This window comes from Procambarus clarkii, chromosome 33, assembly GCF_040958095.1.
Source record: "Procambarus clarkii isolate CNS0578487 chromosome 33, FALCON_Pclarkii_2.0, whole genome shotgun sequence".
Taxonomy (NCBI): domain Eukaryota; kingdom Metazoa; phylum Arthropoda; class Malacostraca; order Decapoda; family Cambaridae; genus Procambarus; species Procambarus clarkii.
In genome coordinates this window covers 41,895,665-41,906,149 of record NC_091182.1, presented here as the reverse complement: position 1 = coordinate 41,906,149, position 10,485 = coordinate 41,895,665, and positions in this window count along the sequence as shown.

Genomic DNA, 10,485 nt, shown 5'->3' with positions numbered 1-10,485 from the left:
GCTACCCACGGAAATTAAATTATTACTGGGGATTTTAATGTTTACCGTCAAGAGTCAAATACGACTGGACCGGCCAATATTGATGGGCGTCATTTAGCTGAAGTTTTGCGAGAAATGCCCGAGATTGCACTTCTCAACACAGAGGACCTACGCACATTTAATGAGGTTCCCTTATTCTAACGAATATGTCAGCTTCACGCAAAAAGTTGGATTCAAGCTTAGTGATCATGAAAGACTACTATGCTACTCCTCACAACACTAAAATAGATCGATCTTCTATTCACCTGACAAAACTAGGGTGGAATTTTAAAATTCCAAATGGAGTATACACAAAGAATGTATAGAGTATATAGAGAAGAGTATACTTCAAGAATGTATGCTCCATAAACACCGTTTAACGATTTTATAATGCATAAAACTACACTCCCGTAATGCATTATCACATTCCTCTTCCCAGAAACACAAAACGAGAAAAATGTTGGTTCTAAAGTAAGAAAAGAAACCAATACAGAATCTACATCTCTGAAAACATCATAAAACTCTTCTACGATCAGTGACAAGTGGAAAAAAGGAGTTAGCAGAACGTTGAACGAGGCAAGCTGGTTTGAGTGGCACTAAGTACAGACGCCATCTTCTTGAATCAGCTCTCATTCACAACGTGCATCTTGGTCCTGGCTTTGTTGCTGCTGACTCTTGCCCTTTTCAGTACATTTATAAACGTTATAACCTTTTTAGCTAGTGTGATTTCACTTAGGATACGTGCTATCATAAATATTAAAGTTTACATAAATATTACTAATTTTAGCTAAACGTATCACATTATTCAGTTTTTAATAAATCTTCGCCAGAGATCTTTTGCTGTATATTATTAAATCCAAGTGTGAGAGTGGTGTTACGTGGACCGCCTGTTAAGTCATACACTACCTTGTACATTACCTCATGAAGCGAATACTCTGTTACTAATGGCAAGGACTCTATAATACAATGCCAATTTAATTATATTCATATTATTTCAATCATTGTATTTCTTTGACACCCGTGAACAATCCTCATAGCTCATGATTTGCGCTTGATTTAGATTCAAGTGAGGGAGAGTTGCGCTAATCGTCAGCCTCATTCCGTCGTCCCGGCCTATCTGGGACCAGCAGCAAGAGGAGTTGAGACAGCAGGAGATAGGTTAGGATGTCGTGGTGGCCAGCAGTGTCCCACGTGTCTCACTGTACCCCAGCTGCGCTCCACAACACTTTGCTGGTCTGCCTTCCTGCCCGTTGAACTATTCTGGTGGTTTTCTCCGCGCAGTCCGCCGGGTTGAGTCTTCGCATGCGTAGGTAGTTTACCGAGGGTCTCAAACCTTGTTACCCTCACCTGGCTTTGCCTGCCAGTCGAAGCGGGTTACTTGGCTGATGTACAACTTCCGCAAGATAGGTGCCACTACACTTTTTACCAGAAAATGTTCGCGCCTTTAAAGGATGCAGTCGAGCTTCACATAAGGTGTTGATATGATTTATTTCAGCATTTTTACTTTTGTATGCGTATCCAACATACTTGGCTAGATGCGTGTACTTCTTAACGTGGCTCAGTTCCTTGCCATTTAAAGTCCTGTTATATTTCTTCGTTTCCTACATTCGTGTGTGTTTTTTCTGCATTTATAACTAAGCCTAACTCGAGGCAGCTTGCTCCAAGTATGTTAAGAGCAGATTTATTTTTTTAGCAGAGGTTCCTTCTACAAGAATATCAGCAGCATATAAGATCGACGTGACCCCTGGAGGATACATCTCTTAACGCTGATCTGTTCATTAATACATTGAATAACGTGAAGCTTCAAACTCCCTATTGAGGCACACCTAATTAAAACATCCTTTCCTCTGACTATATCCTTGGTAACACAACTCACCTTCCCTCCCTTGTAGATTACTTCCCCAAGTAATCCCGTATCCAATGTAGCAGTCTTCCCGTTATTCCCAGATTGGCTAAACCGTAAACAATTTGTGCCAGGTGGACCACCCTGTCTCCCCCCTGGTCACTGTCGCGTCTCCCCCCTGGTCACTGTCGCGTCTCCCCCTTGGTCACTGTCGCGTCTCCCCCCTGGTCACTGTCGCGTCTCCCCCCTGGTCACTGTCGCGTCTCCCCCCTGGTCACTGTCGCGTCTCCCCCCTGGTCACTGTCGTGTCTCCCCCCTGGTCACTGTCGCGTCTCCCCCCTGGTCACTGTCGCGTCTCCCCCCTGGTCACTGTCGCGTCTCCCCCCTGGTCACTGTCGCGTCTCCCCCCTGGTCACTGTCGCGTCTCCCCCCTGGTCACTGTCGCGTCTCCCCCCTGGTCACTGTCGCGTCTCCCCCCTGGTCACTGTCGCGTCTCCCCCCTGGTCACTGTCGCGTCTCCCCCCTGGTCACTGTCGCGTCTCCCCCCTGGTCACTGTCGCGTCTTCCCCCTGGTCACTGTCGCGTCTCCCCCCTGGTCACTGTCGCGTCTTCCCCCTGGTCCCTGTCGCGTCTCCCCCCTGGTCACTGTCGCGTCTTCTCCAGCTTACACTCTCTCAACCCCCCCCCCAGCTTACACTCTCTCAACCCCCCCCAGCTTACACTCTCTCAACCCCCCAGCTTACACTCTCTCAACCCCCCCCCAGCTTACACTCTCTCAACCCCCCCCAGCTTACACTCTCTCAACCCCCCCCAGCTTACACTCTCTCAACCCCCCCCCAGCTTACACTCTCTCAACCCCCCCCAGCTTACACTCTCTCAACCCCCCCCCCAGCTTACACTCTCTCAACCCCCCCAGCTTACACTCTCTCAACCCCCCCCCCCCCAGCTTACACTCTCTCAACCCCCCCCCCCAGCTTACACTCTCTCAACCCCCCCAGCTTACACTCTCTCAACCCCCCCCCAGCTTACACTCTCTCAACCCCCCCCCCCCCAGCTTACACTCTCTCAACCCCCCCAGCTTACACTTGCGACCCGCCCCTACTCGCTCTCCCATCTACAGTTCACTCTGGCAGTCCTCTTCGTAAGCTTGAGTGTATAACTGGTGGGATATTGGGTGTGCGTGAGTTATGCTGAGCACAGGCGGGAGTACACCATTATGGGGCGGCACTGGTGCCTCAGGCGTCCCCATCATGGGCTGGATGGATGGTGCTAACCCTCACTATATGCCTCCCTCATTCTCACTCATCCATATTCACCTCTCCCACTCAGAAGCATCTATGCTGACCTCTCTCCAGTTACTCATCCATACTCATCCCACTGTTCCCTCACAATCATCAACATTCATTCGTACTCACACTCACCATTCTTAACTCCGTCATCCACACTAGACAAACTGACAGAATAGTCCAACAGGAGGCTGCTACGGTTCTTATTAGTGTGTGCAAAGTAGTGATTCAGGGCGTAGGGACCAGGAGACATGAGAACACAAGAATCAAGGAAATCGCATAAGGGCTATTGGCCCATACGCGGCAGCTCCTATTTATATCCACCCAACCTCATTCATATGTATGTCATACCTATTCTTGAAACAATCGCGGGATTCCACGTCTATCATGTTACCCGGTAATTTGTTCCACAAATTCACAAACCTGTTACCAAACCAGTATTTACCCAGGTCTTTCCTAAATCTAAACTAATGCAATGCACAAATAAATCATATTAACGCGATGTTTCAATGAGAAAATCAGTAGCAGCCATGAGTGCTGCTGTGCTCTGGGTACTTTCAGGCAAACGCCTTAGACCACTTCACTCTGACATGGTCAAGAGCATTGCAACCCGGGATTCAACTGAACCCTCTAGGGTTCCTGAGGACTGAGGATTACACTGAAGCCTAAAAAGGGTTTCACACAATGCCGCAATGCAGTCTGGCTTGTAGTCCCTGAATTCTACCTCCCATGCTAGGTTCGAATCCTCCTCGTGGCTCCTGATTTTCTTATTGATATATCGAATGTGATTTCATTGTGTATTTGAAGAGAAACGTTGGAGTAGACCTCCTAGACCCCAGCCAGAGGGCACGGAGGGCAATGCCTGAAACCCCTGATTGGGTGGGCTTCAGTGGAGGCCTCAGGACCCCTGGTGAATTCAATTGAATCCCAGGTTGCATTGCTTTCATGTCTTGGTGTAGTGCTCTAGGGAGTAACAAGTGAGCGAGTTCGAATCCGCCTCATGTCAATTGATGATTTTCTCATTGATACATTACGTTAATATGATTTCATAATGTGTTTGGCTTTAATTTTTCTATTGGTTTGATAACTTCCTCTATGATAACCACTAAATTAGTCATCCTGTCCTCTTCACCATGAACATAGATTTATTCAATTGAAAACATAATGTTAAATTCTTCTACAGATGCAGAGGCAAAATATTCATTTGAAACATTGCTAAATTTTTCTGTCATTATCAGTTACCTGATCTGCATCAGTTTTTGAAGGTCACACCTTTTCTCTAATTATCTTGCGTAACTGAGAAACCTTCAAGTTTTATCGTTGCTTGCTGTGAAAAAGTTCTCTTTTTCCCTATAAACTTCTTGGCACCGCACTGGGCACAAGATGTGAAGTGACCAATTTTCCCCACACAAGTCTAACACCGCGCTGGGCGCCAGATATGAGATTTTACTGGTTATTGGGATGTGAATTAGAATATTTGCTGTCGCTAAACAAATGAATACACTCCAGAGGCGTGAGCAAGATGCCAAAGATCTAAGTATTTCAGGTGGAGATGAAGGCCAGGGCAGTCTTCTATTCCACAAGCAATACCAGACCTTCCACCCTTAGGTAGCGGATGGGTTCTCACACCGAATTTGATATTGTGTTTGAGGCTCTGGGCTGGATCCTGAGCGAACTCAAATAATAATGTCAAGTAGCAAGTGATGAAATATGGAGGGCAGTACTGCAGAATGGGGAATAACATAAAAAACACGTGTAACAAATTAAATTAATTTAATCAACAACTTACTAATGCACAGTGACCCATATTAGCTACGTTACTCAAGAGTGTCACTTCAACAACTGTGAACACGGCACTTCGCAGCAGGAATACCGTTCCCACCACTCACAGGTGTCACACACACAACAGTTTCGACCCACTGGACAGGTTATGAACAAAAGTGAACTAGCTGAACACTTCGTGAACACTCATGGCAATTACTGCACTCGCCAGTGGTTGTATCAAAACACTTCAGCAACACAACAAATTTACAAACGTAAATGAATACAAAAGAACAATATCACCAAGACAATCACAATCACAACAAGTAACTACTTTAATTGTATTGGTGACATTGTTAAAGTAATCACAATGAATTAATGAACAATCAATCAATTTACGTTAAATCACTGTCACTCAGTCAAGAATCAGTCGGTTAATTTACCACTTTGTTATCACACTGTCACTCCGACAGTATCTTGAGGTTATCTTAAGATGATTTCGGGGCTTTTAGTGTCCCTGCGGCCCGGTCCTCGACCAGGCCTCCACCCCCAGGAAGCAGCCCGTGACAGCTGACTAACTCCCAGGTACCTATTTTACTGCTAGGTAACAGGGACATAGGGTGAAAGAAACTCTGCCCATTGTTTCTCGCCGGCGCCTGGGATCGAACCCAGGACCACAGGATCACAAGTCCAGCGTGCTGTCCGCTCGACCGACCGGCTCCCTCAGTTAACAAAGATAATCAACACTTCAAAAATTATAATAATTAACAATAATTATTGCTTATCACACAGACAAAACAATAACAATGTGTCACTTGACACAACACAACACAACACAATGGGATAATCCCACAATAATAATAATGATATAAACTTGTCACAAAGATAACCGCTAATTACACCACTTACGTGTCACTAAGACATCCGGAGTAATCAATCTCTCCCAACACTTCCAATTACAGATGTTAATCCTATATCTAAAATGTGTATTGTAATAATATTGTTCACATACACATACCTCGTCGGTCACTCCTCTAGTGAACCAACACTCAAAACTTTAAGAGCTGTTACTCTCTGATCTGACAATTTAACACCTCCACAATCTCACTGGATCTCAATACCGAGAAAGCTCGTTGCGGGATATACTCTGACTATACCGAGATTAGGTGATAACTGGTCACCAACATTAATATGCGTACAACACTTTAAATAGCCCGGGTCTTAGTACTTACATTCAGTCACATCATTCACGCTCACTCATTGCTGTCGCCGATGGTCCAAGTGGCAGGTAGAATGTTGATTTAAGCAAGGGAACCCAGCACTGTATTCACAATAATGCTGGAATAAAGTTCAACTGCAAGCTTTCCAGATGACAGGTGATAAATCCTTGGATATAACTTGGTTTGCACCACGCGAGCTGGTCAATCACTTTGACCCGATCATCAATAGCTCTAGCGTAAAATTATCACCCTCACTCAATCAGTTCTTCTGAATGATGTACAATAAACCCCACTTCCTGGCACAAGAGGTGGCGCGCCCCACACACTTCCCATTCTATGTTCTGCGTTGCGATACACACCGGCTATACACACTCACACCTCAAGCGAGACCGTCGCTCTACCGTCCAGCCCATGTGGTTGGACACGCCCAGGCGAGAGAAGTGCTCCTCACCCTCTCTCGTCCCCGCTATTACGAACCACAAATCGTTCGCTCTCGCCTAAAGCTTTTCACACTTCTTGGGATATTTCACACATGATTGTCCCTAAAGATGCTTCACTGTTCATTGAACAATCACTTCCTCTCAGACTCTCACGTGGCAGTGAGACTTACCCCTTTGAATCACCTACGAGCACATGTGATCTACCGTCTCCATCTCCTTATCGGATTACTCTACAATTTCCCCTGAAATTGCACGCAACTCCTCACTTGGTGATCTCACATTACTAAACCTTGTGTAGGATAAACATGGTCTGGCTGGTCCTTGAACCATCATTGCGTCGTACTTCCTGAATCCTTCTGATGTAGATAAATCCTCTTGACACCTGTAATTACCCAGTGATTCGAATCTAGTTAATTACTGATGTTATGGTACACAGTTACTCCAGGACCTAGGACAGAGGGACCTGTCTCGGAGCTCGTAAGACAGTCTCCTTCTCCTTGAGTGGTCCTTTCCCGAATGACGATGCTGGGGCGCCTCGTGTCCCTTCCAGCATTTCGTGCCGTCATCACTTGTTGACCAATCACAGCCATAGGCCTCACCCACATTTTCCGTAAATTCCTCTGATTCGAAGCGTCACCTCGACACTGCGTGACGCCATGTCTAGTATCCTCACGTCCCGCTTGGATACCATAATGTTTCTGAGGAGGAAGGGATGGTTCGTGCTCACCAAACAAACCGTTTTTGTGAGAGGAAGGCCTCTCTCTTTGATCCCCCACCACACACTGTAGCTACAGTTTCCCCCTTGGGTACCGTACCCTGGACCCTGTCTTGGAGCTGACGCGACTACATTGCAACAGATCCCGATGACCCAGGTCAGAATCGTTGACCTTTTTTGACTCCTCTCGTAGAAACGACTCCTATTATATACAACTTGACGCACTTTGGACATCAACTAACGAAGCTGTATATTGCAAACACTTATGCAAGCAATAAATTTGTGCTATGAAAATGTCAACTCTCACACCTGCCCTGCTATACTTCAAGGTTTCTTCTTGCTTTCCTTATATATTTTTTAACATTTCCAACTTGTTTAACAATCTGTTATATTAGACAGACTTCCCATTTTTAATCCTATTGTACAAACTTTTTTTTATATATGAGGTTCTCTAGACCCATGGTTATCCATTTGGGATTATTATTCGATCTAACCAATTAATGAGGTATACTACGCTCCTGCATTTTGCTGAAAATATTTGTGAATATGTTATATGTTATGAATCTACATTGTATTGCTTTGTCACGTCACGAACCACAAGGTTCACGTCGTGCCCCAAGACCAGCCCACCTCCCGTGTATAGGTTTGTCCTATCTTTCTTTCCCAAGAAATTCGTTAGTCCATCAATATCAGCTTTTCGGAATTGTGGAACCTTGACTGAATTTTCTCTTACACATCTATATTCCATTCTCCGTAAACTCTGATATCCTTGTGGACACGGATATGTGGATGTGAACCTTGTGGATATCCTTGTTACTTAACTCGCTCCTTATTTCGGTGTCGTTTAATTGTCTTCCTTTTAGTTAGCAGGGAAACAAATAATATTTAAGACTTGTTAGTCAACGCTAAGTGCTAGCTCCTTAACATGTTGTTATTTATGTAAGCAATAATTTACTAATACTGACAAATTTTCAGCATCCGTATTCTCTGTTTTGTTAATACAGATTATGAGTAAAATTTAAGTCACCAATAACACAAACACTTACGTAGATGCTCTAGATATTTCATCCCCTACATGGTTTGCTTCCACACTGTCCAAGTGTGCTGGCCTGTATGTAACTCCTATTATTAGCGCTTTATTATTTAAATTTAATACTAAGCAAATAGTTTCTGAATGTGACTCAGTTTTGATTCCCTCTTTCCCACTACATTTAAAATTTTTCCTGACACATGGCTACTTCCCCTCCTCGTCTAATCTATCTATCTGCGTAAAACAATTTTAATCCCTTAATTTGATATTCAGCTAATAGCTCCCTGTTTACTACATTTATCCACGTTTCGGTTATTGCAATAATATCCAGTGTTTCTGTGCAGACAAATGCATTTAAAATTTGTTTCTGACTCCAGCTATTTGTGTAGTACACCTTAAAGGTGTTACTATACCGAGGCTCGTCTCTGTCCCTGTTCCTCTCACTAACACATTTTCCCTCCCAACATCTCTTTTTAATGCCTCCTTTACCCCAAAGTTGCCACATTTCCCTTTTATTGAACTACTAGTTAATAACTGCAGACTATAAACTTGTGTCATAAGTATTATTTCACCTCTACTAAGTTAAGAGCAGCAACGGCACCTGTGTAGCAAATCTCCTGTGCAGAGACTGACAGTCGTGGTTATGAAACGAGGAATATACGAAGGCAGTCCACCAAGAGCTAACTTTCCCTGAGCTGTCGTGCAGAAATTGAGGATAATGAGGTTCATTTCCCGGGGTAGACAGTTAAAAGGTTGTTCTACAAAGAAGCTTACACAACTCCTGAGGAAGACTCATTCTTTATATTGCTAAACTAAATGAGGCACGTAAGTCGATCCGGTGTTTGGGTCGACCAGGTGCATAGATCGACCCGTTGCTTGGCTCGACCCGGTGCTTAGAACGACCCGGTGCTTGGATCGACCCAGTGCTTGATCTATCCAGTGCTTGATCTATCCGGTGCTTTGATCGACCCGGTGCTTGGATCGACCCGGTGCTTGGATCGACCCGGTGCTTGGATCGACCCAGTGCTTGGATCGATCCGGTACTTGGGTCAACCTGGTGCCTGACCGACCCGGTACTTGGGTCAACCTGGTACCTGACCGACCCGGTGCTGGGTCGACCCGGTGCTTGATCGACCCGGTGCTTGATCGACCCGGTGCTTGGGTAGACCCGGTGCTTGGGTAGACCCGGTGCTTGGATTGACCCGGTGCTTGGATTGACCCGGTGCTTGGATTGACCCGGTGCTTGGATCGACCCGGTGCTTGGATCGACCCGGTGCTTGGATCGACCCGGTGCTTGGATCGACCCGGTGCTTGGATCGACCCGGTGCTTGGATCGACCCGGTGCTTGGATCGACCCGGTGCTTGGATCGATCCGGTACTTGGGTCGACCTGGTGCTGGGGTCAACTTGTTATCATTCCACCAAAAACAAATACAAAAAAATGAGAAATAGCAGTAATATAATTGTAACCATTTTGCATCTCGACGTTTCAACACATCCCTTCATCTCTTCTATGTGTTTGTCTCTAGAGGAAGGGATATATGAAGGGAGGGGCTGGATTCGTCCAGGACTCGAATGAGGGAGGGGTGTATGGACTGATGTGTGTATGGAAGGAAGGGTGATACCCAGGTCAATGTGTGGACCCATGCAACTGTTTCGGTAATTGTTGTTAGTAAAATGTCATAAAAATTGTTTGCTTTGCTAAAGGCAAAGTATGATCAATATAATTTTTTTGTTAAATATCGCTGAGGTCAGTGCATAATATTTTACGATACTGAAAGAACAAATGATTTGTATTTTTCTTTTCAGAGGGCTGAACTGCTAGAGAGTCATTAGCCAATGCCAGAATCGTCATAAGGTGAGCTATGGGACCGTGTCTCGTTCTACTTAGAGCAATTGTGTTGACACCTACCCATCTATTCTGGGTAACTACCCCACAGTAATTACCAGTCAAAGCTGCGTGAGGCTAGCCAAGCATCAGGGGCCAGGTTCACGAAAGTAGTTACGCAAGCACTTACGAACGTGTACATCTTTCCCTCAATCTTTGACGGCTTTGGTTACATTTATTAAACAGTTTACAAGCATGAAAACTTCCCATTCAGCTATTATTATTATAAACAGCCTCCTGGTGCTTCGGAACTCATTAAATGTTTAATAATTGTAAACAAAGCCG